Below are 23,281 nucleotides of genomic sequence, written 5' to 3' on the forward strand. Positions count from 1 at the left end.
GAACCCCGGATCCTCTTCTGTTTGGGACTACTTTTCCTGTTGGGTGGGGCAGGAGCCACTCCCTAGGTTCAGAACACTGGAACTCTTCTGGAAAGCAGGAACTCTTTTCTTACCTAGGCGTGGCTGTGGAAGGAGACACCTAAGCACTACAGGAGGCTATTTAAACCACACCCGATGGATGAATCTTGCTTTGTGTTATTCTGCATTCTCTGCAGCAGAACGCTCATCGTGTCTTCTGCTTCTGATCCTGGGCCTAAGGAAACAAAGGCTTACCATCCTGGAATCCAGTCTTCAGCAGCACCTGTAAAGACAAAGAAAGAACAGGTTAGCACTACGGTCTTCAGTGGCAGCGCATCTCTTACCTGGTCCATCGGCTGTCACCAACGCCTCGCGCTGCATTCCGGCATCTGAAAGACAAAGGCTTACCTACTCTTCGCATGTTCCGGAGGTCTTCGCACTGCATTCCGGCATCTGAAAGACAAAAGCTTACCAGCTCTTTGCACGCTCCGGAGGCCTTCGGCGCTGCATCCCGCATCTGAAAGACAAAAGAAGGTGCGTTTAAAGACATTGGGCAACTTTATTACTCACGTGCCATTACTCCTTCCCACGCCGAATCCAGTGGGTATTCCAGCACCCTTCAGCTTCTCTAAAGCTCCGAAATTGTACCTGCAAGATAAAAGGGACAGTTAGTGCGCATCGTGAAGCAGGCTACAAGCGCTTACCTACGTGCTTCCAGGCGCTTCTATTCCTCACGCGGGTTCGATCCTCAACTCTCATCAGCCCGCCATCCGCCATCGCCGGAACTCTGCAAAACAAGAGATATCATTACAAAAGACTTTTAAGACATTTGAAGCGCCCAGAACTTACCGTTCGTGCAGTTAATGATGGACAGCAGTCCTCTGAGGTCAAGAGGCCTGCACCCTCATCCAGTGAAGGAACTGGTTACGGCACCCTGCCCCGAGGCAGATGGAGAGCTCGCCGTTCACTTACCTAAGGTGAGGGCGTTAACCTTTGGGGTTCTACAGGAGAAGAGAAAGGGAAGAGGAGAGAGGCACCCAATAACCCCAGTTCATTAATCCCATATTTTCTATCTGCAGACATCTTACTCTTCGAGTCAGACATACAGTGCACAGAGGTCCAGCCCAAAGAGCCAACCGTGTGTTACACATCACCTTTGAAGATACGGCATTCACCCAGTCAAGACCGGCGCCTCTGCGGGAATCAGGTGAGTGTTACAAAAGTCCAGAAAATGATGGTGGCCTAAACACTACGTCAGAGAGCTCTGAATGTCCCAAAAACATTTGCAGCCTCAAGGGGCATTAACCTGCATACTAGACCACTGAAATTCCCAAAAATAATTTTGTCACGAAAAGTGCATCCTACACCCCTGAAAGTTAAGGATATGTTAGCAGCCCAAAGAAAAGGCCTTAAAATGCATTTTAGGCCTGCAAAAATGTTGAAAACTTTGGATGTCCAAAAAAGGGGTTTACAGGCATCCTAGACCCCCTAAAGTCCAGAAAATGTTGGTGGTCCACAAACAGGGTCAGAGAGCTCTGAATGTCCCAAAAACATGTGCAGCATGATAGGGGCATTAACCCGCATCCTAGACCACTGAAATTCCCAAAAATATTTTTTCCATGAAAAATGCATCTTACATCCGTGAACGTTCAGAATATGTTAGCCCAAAAAAGGCCCTAAAATGCATCTTAGGCCTGCAAAAATGTAGAAAACTTTGGAGGCCCAAAAAAGGGGTTTACAGGCATCCTTGACCCCCTAAAGTCCAGAAAATGTTGGTGGCCCAAAAATTGCATCAGAGAGCTCTGAATGTCCCAAAAACATGTGCAGCCCGAAAGGGGCATTAACCAGCATCCTAGGCCACTGAAATTCCCAAAAATAATTTTGTCAAGAAAAATGCATCCCACAGCCCTGAAAGTTCAGAATATGTTAGCAGCCCAAAAAAGGCCTTAAACTGCATCTTAGGCCTGCAAAAATGTTGAAAACTTTCGATACACAAAAAAGGGCTTTACAGGCATCCTAGACCCCCTAACGTCCAGAAAAAGTTGGTGCCCCAGAAACAGGGTCAAATAGCTCTGAAAGTCCCAAAAACATTTGCAGCCTGAAAGAGGCATTAACCCGCATCCTAGACCACTGAAATTCCCAAAAATATTTTTTCCATGAAAAATGCATCTTACATCCGTGAACGTTCAGAATATGTTAGCCCAAAAAAGGCCTTAAAATGCATCTTAGGCCTGCAAAAATGTTGAAAACTTTGGTAGCCCAAAAAATGGGTTTACAGGCATTAGACCCCCTAAAGTCCAGAAAACGACGGTAGCCTAAAAACGGGGTTAGAGAGCTCTGAATGTCCCAAAAACATTTGCAGCCTCAAAGGGGCATTAACCCCCATCCTAGACCACTGAAATTCAAAAAAATAATTTTGGCACAAAAAATGCATCCTACAACCCTGAAAGTTCAGAATATGTTAGCAGTCCAAAAAAGGCTTTAACCGCATCTTAGGCCTGAAAAAATGTAGAAAACTTTGGAGGCCCAAAAAAGGTGTTTACAGGCATCCTAGACCCCCTAAAGTCCAGAAAATGTTGGTGGCCCAAAAACTGCGTCGGAGAGCTCTGAATGCCCCAAAAACACGTGCAGCCTGAAAGGGGCATTAAACTGCATCCTAGACCACTGAAATCCAAAAAAATAATTTTGGCACGAAAAATGCATCCTACAGCCCTGAAATTTCAGTATATGTTAGCAGCCCAAAAAGGGCCTTAAAATGCATCTTAGGCCTGCAAAAATGTTGAAAACTTTGGAGGCCCAAAAAAGGGGTTTACAGGCATCCTAGACCCCCTAAAGTCCAGAAAATGTTGGTGGTCCACAAACAGGGTCAGAGAGCTCTGAATGTCCCAAAAACATTTGCAGCATGATAGGGGCATTAACCCGCATCCTAGACCACTGAAATTCCCAAAAATATTTTTGTCACGAAAAGTGCATCCTACACCCCTGAAAGTTAAGGATGTTAGCAGCCCAAAAAAAAGGCCTTAAAATGCATTTTAGGCCTGCAAAAATGTTGAAAACTTTGGAGGCCCAAAAAAGGGGTTTACAGTCATCCTAGACCCCCCCTAAAGTCCAGAAAATGTTGGTGGTCCACAAACAGGGTCAGAGAGCTCTGAATGTCCCAAAAACATTTGCAGCCTGAAACGGGCATTAACCGGCATCCTAGACCACTGAAATTCAAAAAAATAATTTTGGCACGAAAAATGCATCCTACAGCCCTGAAAGTTCAGTATATGTTAGCAGCCCAAAAAGGGCCTTAAAATGCATCTTAGGCCTGCAAAAATGTTGAAAACTTTGGAGGCCCAAAAAAGGGGTTTACAGTCATCCTAGACCCCCTAAAGTCCAGAAAATGTTGGTGGTCCACAAACAGGGTCAGAGATCTCTGAATGTCCCAAAAACATTTGCAGCCTGAAACGGGCATTAACCGGCATCCTAGACCACTGAAATTCAAAAAAATAATTTTGGCACGAAAAATGCATCCAACAGCCCTGAAAGTTCACAATATGTTAGCAGTCCAAAAAGGGCCTTAAAATGCATTTTATGCCTGCAAAAATGTAGAAAACTTTGGAGGCCCAAAAAAGGGGTTTACAGGCATCCTAGAGCCCTTAAAGTCCAGAAAATGTTGGTGGCCCAAAAACTGCGTCAGAGAGCTCTGAATGTCCCAAAAACACGTGCAGCCTGAAAGGGGCATTAAACCGCATCCTAGACCACTGAAACTCCAAAAAATAAATTTGGCACGAAAAATGCAACCTACAGCCCTGAAAGTTCAGGATGTTAGCAGCCCAAAAAAAAGGCCTTAAAATGCATTTTAGGCCTGGAAAAATGTTGAAAACTTTGGATGTCCAAAAAAGGGGTTTACAGGCATCCTAGAGCCCCTAAAGTCCAGAAAATGTTGGTGGCCCAGAAACAGAGCCAAATAGCTCTGAATGTCCCAAAAACATTTTCAGCCTCAAAGGTTCATTAACCTGCATCCTAGACCCCTGAAATTCCCAAAAATAATTTTGGCACGAAAAATGCATCCTACAACCCTGAAAGTTCAGAATATGTTAGCAGCCCAAAAAGGCCTTAAAATGCATCTTAGGCCTGCAAAAATGTAGAAAACTTTGGAGTTCCAAAAAAGGGGTTTACAGGCATCCTAGACCCCCTAAAGTCCAGAAAACGACGGTAGCCTAAAAACTGCGTCAGAGAGCTCTGAATGTCCCAAAAACATTTGCAGCCTCAAAGGTTCATTAACCTGCATCCTAGACCCCTGAAATTCCCAAAAATAATTTTGGCACGAAAAATGCATCCTACAACCCTGAAAGTTCAGAATATGTTAGCAGCCCAAAAAGGCCTTAAAATGCATCTTAGGCCTGCAAAAATGTAGAAAACTTTGGAGTTCCAAAAAAGGGGTTTACAGGCATCCTAGACCCCCTAAAGGCCAGAAAATGACAGTATCCTAAAAACGGGGTCAGAGAGCTCTAAATGTCCCAAAAACATTTGCCCCCTCAAAGGGGCATTAACCCGCATCCTAGACCACTGAAATTCAAAAAAATAATTTTGGCACGAAAAATGCATCCTACAGCCCTGAAAGTTCAGTATATGTTAGCAGCCCAAAAAGGGCCTTAAAATGCATCTTAGGCCTGCAAAAATGTTGAAAACTTTGGAGGCCCAAAAAAGGGGTTTACAGGCATCCTAGAGCCCTTAAAGTCCAGAAAATGTTGGTGGCCCAAAAACTGCGTCAGAGAGCTCTGAATGTCCCAAAAACACGTGCAGCCTGAAAGGGGCATTGAACCGCATCCTAGACCACTGAAACTCCAAAAAATAATTTTGGCACGAAAAATGCAACCTACAGCCCTGAAAGTTCAGTATATGTTAGCAGCCCAAAAAGGGCCTTAAAATGCATTTTATGCCTGCAAAAATGTAGAAAACTTTGGAGGCCCAAAAAAGGGGTTTACAGGCATCCTAGACCCCCTAAAGTCCAGAAAATGTTGGTGGTCCACAAACAGGGTCAGAGAGCTCTGAATGTCCCAAAAACATTTGCAGCCTGAAACGGGCATTAACCGGCATCCTAGACCACTGAAATTCAAAAAAATAATTTTGGCACGAAAAATGCATCCAACAGCCCTGAAAGTTCAGAATATGTTAGCAGTCCAAAAAGGGCCTTAAAATGCATTTTATGCCTGCAAAAATGTAGAAAACTTTGGAGGCCCAAAAAAGGGGTTTACAGGCATCCTAGAGCCCTTAAAGTCCAGAAAATGTTGGTGGCCCAAAAACTGCGTCAGAGAGCTCTGAATGTCCCAAAAACATTTGCAGCCTCAAGGGGCATTAACCTGCATCCTAGACCACTGAAATTCCCAAAAATAATTTTGTCACGAAAAGTGCATCCTACACCCCTGAAAGTTAAGGATATGTTAGCAGCCCAAAAAAAGGCCTTAAAATGCATTTTAGGCCTGCAAAAATGTTGAAAACTTTGGATGTCCAAAAAAGGGGTTTACAGGCATCCTAGACCCCCTAAAGTCCAGAAAATGTTGGTGGTCCACAAACAGGGTCAGAGAGCTCTGAATGTCCCTAAAACATTTGCAGCATGATAGGGGCATTAACCCGTATCCTAGACCACAGAAATTCCCAAAAATATTTTTTCCATGAAAAATGCATCTTACATCCGTGAACGTTCAGAATATGTTAGTCCAAAAAAGGCCTTAAAATGCATCTTATGCCTGCAAAAATGTAGAAAACTTTGGAGGCCCAAAAAAGGGGTTTACAGGCATCCTAGACCCCCTAAAGTCCAGAAAATGTTGGTGGCCCAGAGACAGGGTCAAATAGCTCTGAATGTCCCAAAAACATTTGCAGCCTCAAAGGTTCATTAACCTGCATCCTAGACCCCTGAAATTCCCAAAAATAATTTTGGCACGAAAAATGCATCCTACAACCCTGAAAGTTCAGAATATGTTAGCAGCCCAAAAATGCCTTAAAATGCATCTTAGGCCTGCAAAAATGTAGAAAACTTTGGAGGCCCAAAAAAGGGGTTTAAAGGCATCCTAGACCCCCTAAAGTCCAGAAAATGTTGGTGGCCCAAAAATTGCATCAGAGAGCTCTGAATGTCCCAAAAACATGTGCAGCCTGAAAGGGGCATTAACCCGCATCCTAGACAACTGAAATTCCCAAAAATAATTTTGTCACGAAAAATGCATCCCACAGCACTGAAAGTTCAGAATACGTTAGCAGCCCAAAAAAGGCCTTAAACTGCATTTTAGGCCTGCAAAAATGTTGAAAACTTTCGATACACAAAAAAGGGCTTTACAGGCATCCTAGACCCCCTAACATCCAGAAAAAGTTGGTGGCCCAGAAGCAGGGTCAAATAGCTATGAATGTCCCAAAAACATTTGCAGCCTCAAAGGTTCATTAACCTGCATCCTAGACCCCTGAAATTCCCAAAAATAATTTTGGCACGAAAAATGCATCCTACAACCCTGAAAGTTCAGAATATGTTAGCAGCCCAAAAAGGTCTTAAAATGCATCTTAGGCCTGCAAAAATGTAGAAAACTTTGGAGGCCCTAAAAAGGGGTTTACAGGCATCCTAGACCCCCTAACGTCCAGAAAAAGTTGGTGGCCCAGAAACAGGGTCAAATAGCTCTGAATGTCCCAAAAACATGTGCAGCCTGAAAGGGGCATTAACCCGCATCCTAGACCACTGAAATTCCCAAAAATAATTTTGTCACGAAAAATGCATCCCACAGCCCTGAAAGTTCAGAATATGTTAGCAGCCCAAAAAAGGCCTTAAACTGCATCTTAGGCCTGCAAAAATGTTGAAAACTTTCGATACACAAAAAAGGGCTTTACAGGCATCCTAGACCCCCTAGCGTCCAGAAAAAGTTGGTGGCCCAGAAACAGGGTCAAATAGCTCTGAATGTCCCAAAAACATTTGCAGCCTGAAAGGGGCATTAACCCGCATCCTAGACCACTGAAATTCCCCAAAATATTTTTTCCATGAAAAATGCATCTTACATCCGTGAACGTTCAGAATATGTTAGCCCAAAAAAGGCCTTAAAATGCATTTTAGGCCAGCAAAAATGTTGAAAACTTTGGTAGCCCAAAAAAGGGGTTTACAGGCATTAGACCCCATAAAGTCCAGAAAAAGTTGGTGGCCCAAAAACTGCATCAGAGAGCTCTGAATGTCCCAAAAACATTTGCAGCCTGAAAGGTTAATTAACCTGCATCCTAGACCACTGAAATTCCAAAAAATAATTTTGGCACGAAAAATGCATCCTACAGCCCTGAACGTTCAGAATATGTTAGCAGTCCAAAAAAGGCCCTAACCGCATCTTAGGCCTGTAAAAATGTAGAAAACTTTGGAGGCCCAAAAAAGGGGTTTACAGGCATCCTAGACCCCCGTAAGTCCAGAAAACGACTGTAGCCTGAAAACGGGGTTAGAGAGCTCTGAATGTCCCAAAAACATTTGCAGCCTCAAAGGGGCATTAACCCGCATTCTAGACCACTGAAATTCAAAAAAATAATTTTGGCACAAAAAATGCATCCTACAACCCTGAAAGTTCAGAATATGTTAGCAGTCCAAAAAAGGCTTAACCGCATCTTAGGCCTGCAAAAATGTAGAAAACTTTGGAGGCCCAAAAAAGGTGTTTACAGGCATCCTAGACCCCCTAACATCCAGAAAAAGTTGGTGGCCCAGAAACAGGGTCAAATAGCTCTGAATGTCCCAAAAACATTTGCAGCCTGAAAGGGGCATTAACCCGCCTCCTAGACCACTGAAATTCCCAAAAATAATTGTGTCACGAAAAGTGCATCCTACACCTCTGAAATTTAAGGATATGTTAGCAGTCCAAAAAAAGGCCTTAAAATGCATTTTAGGCCTGCAAAAATGTTGAAAACTTTGGATGTCCAAAAAAGGGGTTTACAGGCATCCTAGACCCCCTAAAGTCCAGAAAATGTTGGTGGTCCACAAACAGGGTCAGAGAGCTCTGAATGTCCCAAAAACATGTGCAGCATGATAGGGGCATTAACCCGCATCCTAGGCCACTGAAATTCCCAAAAATATTTTTTCCATGAAAAATGCATCTTACATCCGTGAACGTTCAGAATATGTTAGCCCAAAAAAGGCCTTAAAATGCATCTTATGCCTGCAAAAATGTAGAAAACTTTGGAGGCCCAAAAAAGGGGTTTACAGGAATCCTAGACCCACTAAAGTCCAGAAAATGTTGGTGGCCCAGAAACAGGGTCAAATAGCTCTGAATGTCCCAAAAACATTTGCAGCCTCAAAGGTTCAGTAACCCGCATCCTAGACCACTGAAATTCCCAAAAATAATTTTGTCACGAAAAATGCATCCCACAGCCCTGAAAGTTCAGAATATGTTAGCAGCCCAAAAAAGGCCTTAAACTGCATCTTAGGCCTGCAAAAATGTTGAAAACTTTCGATACACAAAAAAGGGCTTTACAGGCATCCTAGACCCCCTAACGTCCAGAAAAAGTTGGTGGCCCAGAAACAGAGTCAAATAGCTCTGAATGTCCCAAAAACATTTGCAGCCTGAAAGGGGCATTAACCCGCATCCTAGACCACTGAAATTCCCAAAAATATTTTTTCCATGATAAATGCATCTTACATCCGTGAACGTTCAGAATATGTTAGCCCAAAAAAGGCCTTAAAATACATTTTATACCTGCAAAAATGTTGAAAACTTTGGTAGCCCAAAAAAGGGGTTTACAGGCATTAGACCCCCTAAAGTCCAGAAAAAGGTGGTGGCCCAAAAACTGCGTCAGAGAGCTCTGAATGTCCCAAAAACATTTGCAGCCTGAAAGGTTAATTAACCTGCATCCTAAACCACTGAAATTCCAAAAAATAATTTTGGCACGAAAAATGCATCCTACAGCCCTGAACGTTCAGAATATGTTAGCAGCCCAAAAAAGGGCCTTGAAATGCATTTTAGGCCTGCAAAAATGTTGAAAACTTTGGAGACCCAAAAAAGGGGTTTACAGGCATCCTAGACCCCCTAAAGTCCAGAAAATGTTGGTGGGACAAAAACTGCGTCAGAGAGCTCTGAATGTCCCAAAAACATTTGCAGCCTCAAAGGGGCATTAACCCGCATCCTAGACCATTGAAATTCAAAAAAGTAATTTTGACACGAAAAATGCATCCAACAGCCTGAAGTTCAGAATATGTTAGCAGTCCAAAAAAGGCCTTAAAATGCATCTTATGCCTGCAAAAATGTAGAAAACTTTGGAGGCCCAAAAAAGGTGTTTACAGGCATCCTAGACCCCCTAAAGTCCAGAAAAAGTTGGTGGGCCAAAAACTGCGTCAGAGAGCTCTGAATGTCTCAAAAACATGTCCAGCCTCAAAAGGGCATTAACCCGCATCCTAGACCACTGAAATTCAAAAAAATAATTTTGGCACGAAAAATGCATCCAACAGCCCTGAAAGTTCAGAATATGTTAGCAGTCCAAAAAAGGCCTTAAAATGCATCTTAGGCCTGCAAAAATGTTGAAAAATTTGGAGGCCCAAAAAAGGGGTTTACAGGCATCCTAGACCCCCTAAAGTCCAGAAAATGATGGTGGCCTAAAAACGGGGTAAGAGCTCTGAATGTCCCAAAAACATTTGCAGCCTCAAAGGGGCATTAACCCGCATCCTAGACCATTGAAATTCAAAAAAGTAATTTTGACATGAAAAATGCATCCAACAGCCCTGAAGTTCAGAATATGTTAGCAGTCCAAAAAAGGCCTTAAAATGCATTTTATGCCTGCAAAAATGTAGAAAACTTTGGAGGCCCAAAAAAGGGGTTTACAGGCATCCTAGACCCCCTAAAGTCCAGAAAATGTTGGTGGTCCACAAACAGGGTCAGAGAGCTCTGAATGTCCCAAAAACATTTGCAGCATGATAGGGGCATTAACCCGCATCCTAGACCACTGAAATTACCAAAAATATTTTTTCCATGAAAAATGCATCTTACATCCGTGAACGTTCAGAATATTTTAGCCCAAAAAAGGCCTTAAAATGCATCTTATGCCTGCAAAAATGTTGAAAAATTTGGAGGCCCAAAAAAGGGGTTTACAGGCATCCTAGACCCCCTAAAGGCCAGAAAATGACAGAAGCCTAAAAACGTAGTTAGAGAGCTCTGAATGTCCCAAAAACATTTGCAGCCTCAAAGGGACATTAACCCGCACCCTAGACCACTGAAATTCTAAAAAATAATTTTGGCAGGAAAAATGCATCCTACAGCCCTGAAAGTTCAGAATATGTTAGCAGCCCAAAAAAGGCCTTAAAATGCATCTTAGGCCTGCAAAAATGTAGAAAACTTTGGAGGCCCTAAAAAGGGGTTTACAGGCATCCTAGACCCCCTAACGTCCAGAAAAAGTTGGTGGCCCAGAAACAGGGTCAAATAGCTCTGAATGTCCCAAAAACATGTGCAGCCTGAAAGGGGCATTAACCCGCATCCTAGACCACTGAAATTCCCAAAAATAATTTTGTCACGAAAAATGCATCCCACAGCCCTGAAAGTTCATAATATGTTAGCAGCCCAAAAAAGGCCTTAAACTGCATCTTAGGCCTGCAAAAATGTTGAAAACTTTCGATACACAAAAAAGGGCTTTACAGGCATCCTAGACCCCCTAACGTCCAGAAAAAGTTGGTGGCCCAGAAACAGGGTCAAATAGCTCTGAATGTCCCAAAAACATGTGCAGCCTGAAAGGGGCATTAACCCGCATCCTAGACCTCTGAAATCCCCCAAAAAATGCATCTTACATCCGTGAACGTTCAGAATATGTTAGCCCAAAAAAGGCCTTAAAATGCATCTTAGGCCAGCAAAAATGTTGAAAACTTTGGTAGCCCAAAAAAGGGGTTTACAGGCATTAGACCCCATAAAGTCCAGAAAAAGTTGGTGGCCCAAAAACTGCGTCTGAATGTCCCAAAAACATTTGCAGCCTGAAAGGTTAATTAACCTGCATCCTAGAACACTGAAATTCCAAAAAATAATTTTGGCACGAAAAATGCATCCTACAGCCCTGAACGTTCAGAATATGTTAGCAGTCCAAAAAAGGCCCTAACCGCATCTTAGGCCTGTAAAAATGTAGAAAACTTTGGAGGCCCATAAAAGGGGTTTACAGGCATCCTAGACCCCCGTAAGTCCAGAAAACGACTGTAGCCTAAAAACGGGGTTAGAGAGCTCTGAATTTCCCAAAAACATTTGCAGCCTCAAAGGGGCATTAACCCGCATTCTAGACCACTGAAATTCAAAAAAATGATTTTGGCACAAAAAATGCATCCTACAACCCTGAAAGTTCAGAATATGTTAGCAGTCCAAAAAAGGCTTAACCGCATCTTAGGCCTGCAAAAATGTAGAAAACTTTGGAGGCCCAAAAAAGGTGTTTACAGGCATCCTAGACCCCCTAACGTCCAGAAAAAGTTGGTGGCCCAGAAACAGGGTCAAAAAGCTCTGAATGTCCCAAAAACATTTGCAGCCTGAAAGGGGCATTAACCCGCCTCCTAGACCACTGAAATTCCCAAAAATATTTTTTCCATGAAAAATGCATCTTACATCCGTGAACGTTCAGAATATGTTAGCCCAAAAAAGGCCTTAAATGCATCTTAGGCCTGCAAAAATGTTGAAAATTTTGGTAGCCTAAAAAAGGGGTTTACAGGCATTAGACCCCCTAAAGTCCAGAAAAAGTTGGTGGCCCAAAAACTGCGTCAGAGAGCTCTGAATGTCCCAAAAACATTTGCAGCCTGAAAGGTTAATTAACCTGCATCCTAGACCACTGAAATTCCCAAAAATATTTTTGGCACGAAAAATGCATCCTACAGCCCTGAAAGTTCAGAATATGTTAGCAGCCCAAAAAAGGCCTTAAAATGCATCTTAGGCCTGTCAAATGTTGAAAACTTTGGAGGCCCAAAAAAGGGGTTTACAGGCATACTAGACCCCCTAAAGTCCAGAAAATGATGGTGGCCTAAAAACGGGGTCTGAGAGCTCTGAATGTCCTAAAAACATTTGCAGCCTCAAGGGTCATTAACCTGCATCCTAGACCACTGAAATTCCCAAAAATAATTGTGTCACGAAAAGTGCATCCTACACCTCTGAAATTTAAGGATATGTTAGCAGCCCAAAAAAAAGGCCTTAAAATGCATTTTAGGCCTGCAAAAATGTTGAAAACTTTGGATGTCCAAAAAAGGGGTTTACAGGCATCCTAGACCCCCTAAAGTCCAGAAAATGTTGGTGGTCCACAAACAGGGTCAGAGAGCTCTGAATGTCCCAAAAACATGTGCAGAATGATAGGGGCATTAACCTGCATCCTAGACCACTGAAATTCCCAAAAATATTTTTTCCATGAAAAATGCATCTTACACCCGTGAACGTTCAGAATATGTTAGCCCAAAAAAGGCCTTAAAATGCATCTTATGCCTGCAAAAATGTAGAAAACTTTGGAGGCCCAAAAAAGGGGTTTACAGGCATCCTAGACCCCCTAACGTCCAGAAAATGTTGGTGGCCCAGAAACAGGGTCAAATAGCTCTGAATGTCCCAAAAACATTTGCAGCCTCAAAGGTTCATTAACCCGCATCCTAGACCACTGAAATTCCCAAAAATAATTTTGTCACGAAAAATGCATCCCACAGCCCTGAAAGTTCAGAATATGTTAGCAGCCCAAAAAAGGCCTTAAACTGCATCTTAGGCCTGCAAAAATGTTGAAAACCTTCGATACACAAAAAAGGGCTTTACAGGCATCCTAGACCCCCTAACGTCCAGAAAAAGTTGGTGGCCCAGAAACAGAGTCAAATAGCTCTGAATGTCCTAAAAACATTTGCAGCCTGAAAGGGGCATTAACCCGCATCCTAGACCACTGAAATTCCCAAAAATATTTTTTCCATGATAAATGCATCTTACATCCGTGAACGTTCAGAATATGTTAGCCCAAAAAAGGCCTTAAAATGCATTTTATACCTGCAAAAATGTTGAAAACTTTGGTAGCCCAAAAAAGGGGTTTACAGGCATTAGACCCCCTAAAGTCCAGAAAAAGGTGGTGGCCCAAAAACTGCGTCAGAGAGCTCTGAATGTCCCAAAAACATTTGCAGCATGAAAGGTTAATTAACCTGCAACCTAGACCACTGAAATTCCAAAAAATAATTTTGGCACGAAAAATGCATCCTACAGCTCTGAACGTTCAGAATATGTTAGCAGCCCAAAAAAGGGCCTTAAAATGCATCTTAGGCCTGCAAAAATGTTGAAAACTTTGGAGACCCAAAAAAGGGGTTTACAGGCATCCTAGACCCCCTAAAGTCCAGAAAATGTTGGTGGGACAAAAACTGCGTCAGAGAGCTCTGAATGTCCCAAAAACATTTGCAGCCTCAAAGGGGCATTAACCCGCATCCTAGACCATTGAAATTCAAAAAAGTAATTTTGACACGAAAAATGCATCCAACAGCCTGAAGTTCAGAATATGTTAGCAGTCCAAAAAAGGCCTTAAAATGCATCTTATGCCTGCAAAAATGTAGAAAACTTTGGAGGCCCAAAAAAGGTGTTTAGAGGCATCCTAGACCCCCTAAAGTCCAGAAAAAGTTGGTGGGCCAAAAACTGCATCAGAGAGCTCTGAATGTCTCAAAAACATGTCCAGCCTCAAAGGGGCATTAACCCGCATCCTAGACCACTGAAATTCCCAAAAATAATTTTGTCACGAAAAGTGCATCCTACAGCCCTGAAAGTTCAGACTATGTTAGCAGCCCAAAAAAGGCCTTAAAATGCATCTTAGGCCTGTCAAATGTTGAAAACTTTGGAGGCCCAAAAAAGGGGTTTACAGGCATCCTAGACCCCCTAAAGTCCAGAAAACGATGGTAGCCTAAAAACGGGGTTAGAGAGCTCTGAATGTCCCAAAAACATTTGCAGCCTCAAAGGGGCATTAACCCGCATCCTAGACCACTGAAATTCAAAAAAATAATTTTGGCACAAAAAATGCATCCTACAACCCTGAAAGTTCAGAATATGTTAGCAGCCCAAAAAAGGCCTTAAAATGCATTTTAGGCCTGCAAAAATGTTGAAAACTTTGGAGACCCAAAAAAGGGGTTTACAGGCATCCTAGACCCCCTAAAGTCCAGAAAATGTTGGTGGGACAAAAACTGCGTCAGAGAGCTCTGAATGTCCCAAAAACATTTGCAGCCTGAAACGGGCATTAACCGGCATCCTAGACCACTGAAATTCAAAAAAATAATTTTGGCACGAAAAATGCATCCAACAGCCCTGAAAGTTCAGAATATGTTAGCAGTCCAAAGAAGGCCTTAAAATGCATCTTAGGCCTGTAAAAATGTTGAAAAATTTGGAGGCCCAAAAAAGGGGTTTACAGGCATCCTAGACCCCCTAAAGTCCAGAAAATGATGGTGGCCTAAAAACGGGGTAAGAGCTCTGAATGTCCCAAAAACATTTGCAGCCTCAAAGGGGCATTAACCCGCATCCTAGACCATTGAAATTCAAAAAAGTAATTTTGACACGAAAAATGCATCCAACAGCCCTGAAGTTCAGAATATGTTAGCAGTCCAAAAAAGGCCTTAAAATGCATCTTATGCCTGCAAAAATGTAGAAAACTTTGGAGGCCCAAAAAAGGGGTTTACAGGCATCCTAGACCCCCTAAAGTCCAGAAAATGTTGGTGGTCCACAAACAGGGTCAGAGAGCTCTGAATGTCCCAAAAACATTTGCAGCATGATAGGGGCATTAACCCGCATCCTAGACCACTGAAATTACCAAAAATATTTTTTCCATGAAAAATGCATCTTACATCCGTGAACGTTCAGAATATGTTAGCCCAAAAAAGGCCTTAAAATGCATCTTATGTCTGCAAAAATGTTGAAAAATTTGGAGGCCCAAAAAAGGGGTTTACAGGCATCCTAGACCCCCTAAAGGCCAGAAAATGACAGTAGCCTAAAAACGGAGTTAGAGAGCTCTGAATGTCCCAAAAACATTTGCAGCCTGAAACGGGCATTAACCGGCATCCTAGACCACTGAAATTCTAAAAAATAATTTTGGCACGAAAAATGCATCCTACAGCCCTGAAAGTTCAGAATATGTTAGCAGCCCAAAAAAGGCCTTAAAATGCATCTTAGGCCTGTCAAATGTTGAAAACTTTGGAGGCCCAAAAAAGGGGTTTACAGGCATACTAGACCCCCTAAAATCCAGAAAATGATGGTGGCCTAAAAACTGCGTCAGAGAGCTCTGAATGTCCCAAAAACATTTGCAGCCTCAAGGGGCATTAACCCGCATCCTAGACCACTGAAATTCCCAAAAATAATTTTGTCACGAAAAGTGCATCCTACACCCCTGAAAGTTAAGGATATGTTAGCAGCCCAAAAAAAAGACCTTAAAATGCATTTTAGGCCTGAAAAAATGTTGAAAACTTTGGATGTCCAAAAAAGGGGTTTACAGGCATCCTAGACCCCCTAAAGTCCAGAAAATGTTGGTGGTCCACAAACAGGGTCAGAGAGCTCTGAATGTCCCAAAAACATGTGCAGCATGATAGGGGCATTATCCCACATCCTAGACCACTGAAACTCCCAAAAATATTTTTTCCATGAAAAATGCATCTTACATCCGTGAAAGTTCAGAATATGATAGCAGCCCAAAAAGGTCTTAAAATGCATCTTAGGCCTGCAAAAATGTAGAAAACTTTGGAGGCCCTAAAAAGGGGTTTACAGGCATCCTAGACCCCCTAAAGTCCAGAAAATGTTGGTGGTCCACAAACAGGGTCAGAGAGCTCTGAATGTCCCAAAAACATTTGCAGCATGATATGGGCATTAACCCGCATCCTAGACCACTGAAATTACCAAAAATATTTTTTCCATGAAAAATGCATCTTACATCCGTGAACGTTCAGAATATGTTAGCCCAAAAAAGGCCTTAAAATGCATCTTATGCCTGCAAAAATGTTGAAAAATTTGGAGGCCCAAAAAAGGGGTTTACAGGCATCCTAGACCCCCTAAAGGCCAGAAAATGACAGTAGCCTAAAAACGTAGTTAGAGAGCTCTGAATGTCCCAAAAACATTTGCAGCCTCAAAGGGGCATTAACCCGCACCCTAGACCACTGAAATTCTAAAAAATAATTTTGGCACGAAAAATGCATCCTACAGCCCTGAAAGTTCAGAATATGTTAGCAGCCCAAAAAAGGCCTTAAAATGCATCTTAGGCCTGCAAAAATGTAGAAAACTTTGGAGGCCCTAAAAAGGGGTTTACAGGCATCCTAGACCCCCTAACGTCCAGAAAAAGTTGGTGGCCCAGAAACAGGGTCAAATAGCTCTGAATGTCCCAAAAACATGTGCAGCCTGAAAGGGGCATTAACCCGCATCCTAGACCACTGAAATTCCCAAAAATAATTTTGTCACGAAAAATGCATCCCACAGCCCTGAAAGTTCATTATATGTTAGCAGCCCAAAAAAGGCCTTAAACTGCATCTTAGGCCTGTAAAAATGTTGAAAACTTTCGATACACAAAAAAGGGCTTTACAGGCATCCTAGACCCCCTAACGTCCAGAAAAAGTTGGTGGCCCAGAAACAGGGTCAAATAGCTCTGATTGTCCCAAAAACATGTGCAGCCTGAAAGGGGCATTAACCCGCATCCTAGACCACTGAAATTCCCCAAAAAATGCATCTTACATCCGTGAACGTTCAGAATATGTTAGCCCAAAAAAGGCCTTAAAATGCATCTTAGGCCAGCAAAAATGTTGAAAACTTTGGTAGCCCAAAAAAGGGGTTTACAGGCATTAGACCCCATAAAGTCCAGAAAAAGTTGGTGGCCCAAAAACTGCGTCAGAGAGCTCTGAATGTCCCAAAAACATTTGCAGCCTGAAAGGTTAATTAACCTGCATCCTAGAACACTGAAATTCCAAAAAATAATTTTGGCACGAAAAATGCATCCTACAGCCCTGAACGTTCAGAATATGTTAGCAGTCCAAAAAAGGCCCTAACCGCATCTTAGGCCTGTAAAAATGTAGAAAACTTTGGAGGCCCATAGAAGGGGTTTACAGGCATCCTAGACCCCCGTAAGTCCAGAAAACGACTGTAGCCTAAAAACGGGGTTAGAGAGCTCTGAATTTCCCAAAAACATTTGCAGCCTCAAAGGGGCATTAACCCGCATTCTAGACCACTGAAATTCAAAAAAATGATTTTGGCACAAAAAATGCATCCTACAACCCTGAAAGTTCAGAATATGTTAGCAGTCCAAAAAAGGCTTAACCGCATCTTAGGCCTGCAAAAATGTAGAAAACTTTGGAGGCCCAAAAAAGGTGTTTACAGGCATCCTAGACCCCCTAACGTCCAGAAAAAGTTGGTGGCCCAGAAACAGGGTCAAAAAGCTCTGAATGTCCCAAAAACATGTGCAGCCTGAAAGGGGCATTAACCCGCCTCCTAGACCACTGAAATTCCCAAAAATATTTTTTCCATGAAAAATGCATCTTACATCCGTGAACGTTCAGAATATGTTAGCCCAAAAAAGGCCTTAAATGCATCTTAGGCCTGCAAAAATGTTGAAAATTTTGGTAGCCTAAAAAAGGGGTTTACAGGCATTAGACCCCCTAAAGTCCAGAAAAAGTTGGTGGCCCAAAAACTGCGTCAGAGAGCTCTGAATGTCCCAAAAACATTTGCAGCCTGAAAGGTTAATTAACCTGCATCCTAGACCACTGAAATTCCCAAAAATATTTTTGGCACGAAAAATGCATCCTACAGCCCTGAAAGTTCAGAATATGTTAGCAGCCCAAAAAAGGCCTTAAAATGCATCTTAGGCCTGTCAAATGTTGAAAACTTTGGAGGCCCAAAAAAGGGGTTTACAGGCATACTAGACCCCCTAAAGTCCAGAAAATGATGGTGGCCTAAAAACAGGGTCTGAGAGCTCTGAATGTCCTAAAAACATTTGCAGCCTCAAGGGTCATTAACCTGCATCCTAGATCACTGAAATTCCCAAAAATAATTGTGTCACGAAAAGTGCATCCTACACCTCTGAAATTTAAGGATATGTTAGCAGCCCAAAAAAAGGCCTTAAAATGCATTTTAGGCCTGCAAAAATGTTGAAAACTTTGGATGTCCAAAAAAGGGGTTTACAGGCATCCTAGACCCCCTAAAGTCCAGAAAATGTTGGTGGTCCACAAACAGGGTCAGAGAGCTCTGAATGTCCCAAAAACATGTGCAGAATGATAGGGGCATTAACCCGCATCCTAGACCACTGAAATTCCCAAAAATATTTTTTCCATGAAAAATGCATCTTACACCCGTGAACGTTCAGAATATGTTAGCCCAAAAAAGGCCTTAAAATGCATCTTATGCCTGCAAAAATGTAGAAAACTTTGGAGGCCCAAAAAAGGGGTTTACAGGCATCCTAGACCCCCTAAAGTCCAGAAAATGTTGGTGGCCCAGAAACAGGGTCAAATAGCTCTGAATGTCCCAAAAACATTTGCAGCCTCAAAGGTTCATTAACCCGCATCCTAGACCACTGAAATTCCCAAAAATAATTTTGTCACGAAAAATGCATCCCACAGCCCTGAAAGTTCAGAATATGTTAGCAGCCCAAAAAAGGCCTTAAACTGCATCTTAGGCCTGCAAAAATGTTGAAAACCTTCGATACACAAAAAAGGGCTTTACAGGCATCCTAGACCCCCTAACGTCCAGAAAAAGTTGCTGGCCCAGAAACAGAGTCAAATAGCTCTGAATGTCCCAAAAACATTTGCAGCCTGAAAGGGGCATTAACCCGCATCCTAGACCACTGAAATTCCCAAAAATATTTTTTCCATGATAAATGCATCTTACATCCGTGAACGTTCAGAATATGTTAGCCCAAAAAAGGCCTTAAAATGCATTTTATACCTGCAAAAATGTTGAAAACTTTGGTAGCCCAAAAAAGGGGTTTACAGGCATTAGACCCCCTAAAGTCCAGAAAAAGGTGGTGGCCCAAAAACTGCGTCAGAGAGCTCTGAATGTCCCAAAAACATTTGCAGCCTGAAAGGTTAATTAACCTGCAACCTAGACCACTGAAATTCCCAAAAATAATTTTGGCACGAAAAATGCATCCTACAGCTCTGAACGTTCAGAATATGTTAGCAGCCCAAAAAAGGGCCTTAAAATGCATTTTAGGCCTGCAAAAATGTTGAAAACTTTGGAGACCCAAAAAAGGGGTTTACAGGCATCCTAGACCCCCTAAAGTCCAGAAAATGTTGGTGGGACAAAAACTGCGTCAGAGAGCTCTGAATGTCCCAAAAACATTTGCAGCCTCAAAGGGGCATTAACCCGCATCCTAGACCATTGAAATTCAAAAAAGTAATTTTGACACGAAAAATGCATCCAACAGCCTGAAGTTCAGAATATGTTAGCAGTCCAAAAAAGGCCTTGAAATGCATTTTATGCCTGCAAAAATGTAGAAAACTTTGGAGGCCCAAAAAAGGTGTTTAGAGGCATCCTAGACCCCCTAAAGTCCAGAAAAAGTTGGTGGGCCAAAAACTGCGTCAGAGAGCTCTGAATGTCTCAAAAACATGTCCAGCCTCAAAGGGGCATTAACCTGCATCCTAGACCACTGAAATTCCCAAAAATAATTTTGTCACGAAAAGTGCATCCTACAGCCCTGAAAGTTCAGACTATGTTAGCAGCCCAAAAAAGGCCTTAAAATGCATCTTAGGCCTGTCAAATGTTGAAAACTTTGGAGGCCCAAAAAAGGGGTTTACAGGCATCCTAGACCCCCTAAAGTCCAGAAAACGACGGTAGCCTAAAAACGGGGTTAGAGAGCTCTGAATGTCCCAAAAACATTTGCAGCCTCAAAGGGGCATTAACCCGCATCCCAGACCACTGAAATTCAAAAAAATAATTTTGGCACAAAAAATGCATCCTACAACCCTGAAAGTTCAGAATATGTTAGCAGTCCAAAAAAGGCTTTAACCGCATCTTAGGCCTGCAAAAATGTAGAAAACTTTGGAGGCCCAAAAAAAGGTGTTTACAGGCATCCTAGACCCCCTAAAGTCCAGAAAATGTTGGTGGCCCAAAAACTGCGTCAGAGAGCTCTGAATGTCCCAAAAACATTTGCAGCCTCAAAGGTTCATTAACCCGCATCCTAGACCACTGAAATCCCCAAAAATAATATTGGGTAGAAAAACACAACCTACAGCCCTGAAAGTTCAGAATATGTTAGCAGCCCAAAAAGGGCCTTAAAATGCATCTTAGGCCTGCAAAAATGTTGAAAACTTTGGTAGCCAAAAAAGGGGTTTACAGGCATCGTAGAGCCCCTAAAGTCCAGAAAATGATGGTGGCCTAAAAACGGGGTAAGAGAGCTCTGTATGTCCCAAAAACATTTGCAGCCTGAAAGGTTCATTAACCTGCATCCTAGACCACTGGAATTCAAAAAAATAATTTTGGCACGAAAAATGCATCCTACAGGCCTGCAAAAATGTTGAAAACTTTGGAGGCCCAAAAAAGGGGTTTACAGGCATCCTAGACCCCCTAAAGTCCAGAAAATGTTGGTGGCCCAAAAACTGCGTCAGAGAGCTATGAATGTCCCAAAAACGTGTGCAGCCTGAAAGGGGCATTAACTCCGCATCCTAGACCACTGAAATTCCCAAAAATAATTTTGGCACGAAAAATGCATCTTACATCCGTGAACGTTCAGAATATGTTAGCAGCCCAAAAATGGCCTTAAAATGCATCTTAGGCCTGCAAAAATGTTGAAAACTTTGGAGGCCCAAAAAAGGGGTTTACAGGCATCTTAGGCCCCCTAAAGTCCAGAAAATGATGGTGGCCTAAAAACAGGGTCAGAGAGCTGTGAATGTCCCAAAAACATTTGCAGCCTCAAAGGTTCATTAACCTGCATCCTAGACCACTGAAATCCCCAAAAATAATATTGGCACGAAAAATGCATCCTACACCCCTGAAAGTTAAGAATATGTTACAGCCGAAAAAAGGCCTTAAAATGCATCTTAGGCCTGCAAAAATGTTGAAAACTTTGGAGTCCCAAAAAAGGGGTTTAAAGGCATCCTAGACCCCTAAAGTCCAGAAAACAATGGTAGCCTAAAAACGGGGTTAGAGAGATCTGAATGTCCCAAAAACATTTGCAGCCTCAAAGGGGCATTAACCCGCATCCTAGACCACTGAAATCCCAAAAAATAATATTGGGTAGAAAAATGCATCCTACACCCCTGAAAGTTAAGAATATGTTAGCAGCCGAAAAAAGGCCTTAAAATGCATCTTAGGCCTGTAAAAATGTAGAAAATTTTGGATGCCCAAAAAAGGGGTTTACCGGCATCTTAGACCCCCTAAAGTCCAAAATAAGTTGGTGGCTCAGAAACAGGGTCAGAGAGCTCTGAATGTCCCAAAAACATTTGCAGCATGAAAGGGGCATTAACCCGCATCCTAGACCACTGAAATTCCTAAAAATATTTTTTCCACGAAAAATGCATCTTACATCCGTGATTGTTCAGAATATGTTAGCCCAAAAAAAGCCTTAAAATGCATCTTAGGCCTGTAAAAATGTAGAAAATTTTGGATGCCCAAAAACCGTGTCAGAGAACTATGAATGTCCCAAAAACATTTGCAGCCTGAAAGGGCATTAACCCACATCCTAGACTCCTGAAATTCCCAAAAATATTAATGGCCCAAAAAATGCATCCTACACCCCTGAAAGTTCCAAAAATGTTAGCAGCCCAAAAAAGGCCTTAAATTGCATTTTAGGCCTGCAAAAATGTTGAAAACTTTGGAGGCCCAAAAAAGAGGTTTACAGGAATCTCAGACCCCCTAAAGTCCAGAAAATGTTGGTGGCCCAAAAACCGTGGCAGAGAACACAAAATGTCCCAAAAATATTTGCAGCCTGAAAGGGGCATTATCCCGCATCCTAGACCACTGAAATTCCCAAAAATAATGTTGGCATGAAAAATGCATCCTGCACCCCTGAAAGTTCAGAATATGTTCGCAGCCCAAAAAAAAGCCTTAAAATGCATCTTAGGCCTGCAAAAATGTAGCAAACTTCGGAGGCCCGAAAAGGAGGTTTACAGGCATCTTAGATCCCCTAAAGTCCAGAAAATTGTGGTGGCCCAAAAACCGTGTCAGAGAACTCTGAATGTCCCAAAAACATTTGCAACCTGAAAAGGGCATTAACCCGCAACCTAGACCCCTGTAATACCCAAATATATGTTCTTTTCACAAAAAAGGTATCCTACACCCCTGAAAGTTCAGAATATGTTAGCAGTCCAAAAAAAGCCTTAAAATGCATCTTAGACCTGCACAAATGTTGAAAACTTTGGATGCCCAAGAAAGGGGTTTACAGGCATCCTAGACCCCCTGAAGTCCAGGAAATGATGGTGGCCCAAAAACTGCATCAGAGAGCTCTGAATGTCCCAAAAACATTTGCAGCCTGAAACGGGCATTAACCGGCATCCTAGACCACTGACATTCTAAAAAATAATTTTGGCATGAAAAATGCATCCTACAGCCCTGAAAGTTCAGAATATGTTAGCAGCCCAAAAAGGGCCTTTAAATGCATCTTAGGCCTGCAAAAATGTTGAAAACTTTGGATGCCCAAAAAAGGGGTTTACAGGCATCCTAGACCCTCTGAAGTCCAGGAAATGATGGTGGCCTAAAAACAGTGTCAGAGAGCTCTTAATGTCCCAAAAACATGTGCTGCCTCAAAGGGGCATTAACCCGCATCCTAGACCACTGAAATTCCCCCAAAAAATGTTATCACGAAAAGTGCATCCTACAGCCCTGAAAGTTCAGAATATGTTACAGCCCAAAAAGGGCCGTAAAATGCATCTTAGGCCTGCAAAAATGTTGAAAACTTTGGAGGCCCAAAAAAGGGGTTTACAGGCATCCTAGACCCCCTAAAGTCCAGAAAATGATGGTAGCCTAAAAATGGGATTAGAGAGCTCTGAATGTCCCAAAAACATTTGCAGCCAGCCTCAAAGGGGCATTAACGTGCATCCTAGACCACTGAAATTCAAAAAAATAATTTTGGCACGAAAAATGCATCCTACAGCCCTGAAAGTTCCGAATATGCTAGCAGCCCAAAAAGGGCCTTAAAATGCATCTTAGGCCTGCAAAAATGTTGAAAACGTTGGTAGCCCAAAAAAGGGGTTTACACGCAACCTAGACCCCCTAAAGTCCAGAAAATGTTGGTGGCCCAAAAACTGTGTCAGAGAGCTCTGAATGTCCCAAAAACATTTGCAGCCTCAAAGGTTTATTAACCTGCATCCTAGACCACTGAAATCCCCAAAAATAATATTGGCATGAAAAATGCATCCTACACTCCT

The sequence above is a fragment of the Ambystoma mexicanum genome, chromosome 12, assembly GCF_040938575.1.
Source record: "Ambystoma mexicanum isolate Mex_15411 chromosome 12, UKY_AmexF1_1, whole genome shotgun sequence".
Classification (NCBI taxonomy): domain Eukaryota; kingdom Metazoa; phylum Chordata; class Amphibia; order Caudata; family Ambystomatidae; genus Ambystoma; species Ambystoma mexicanum.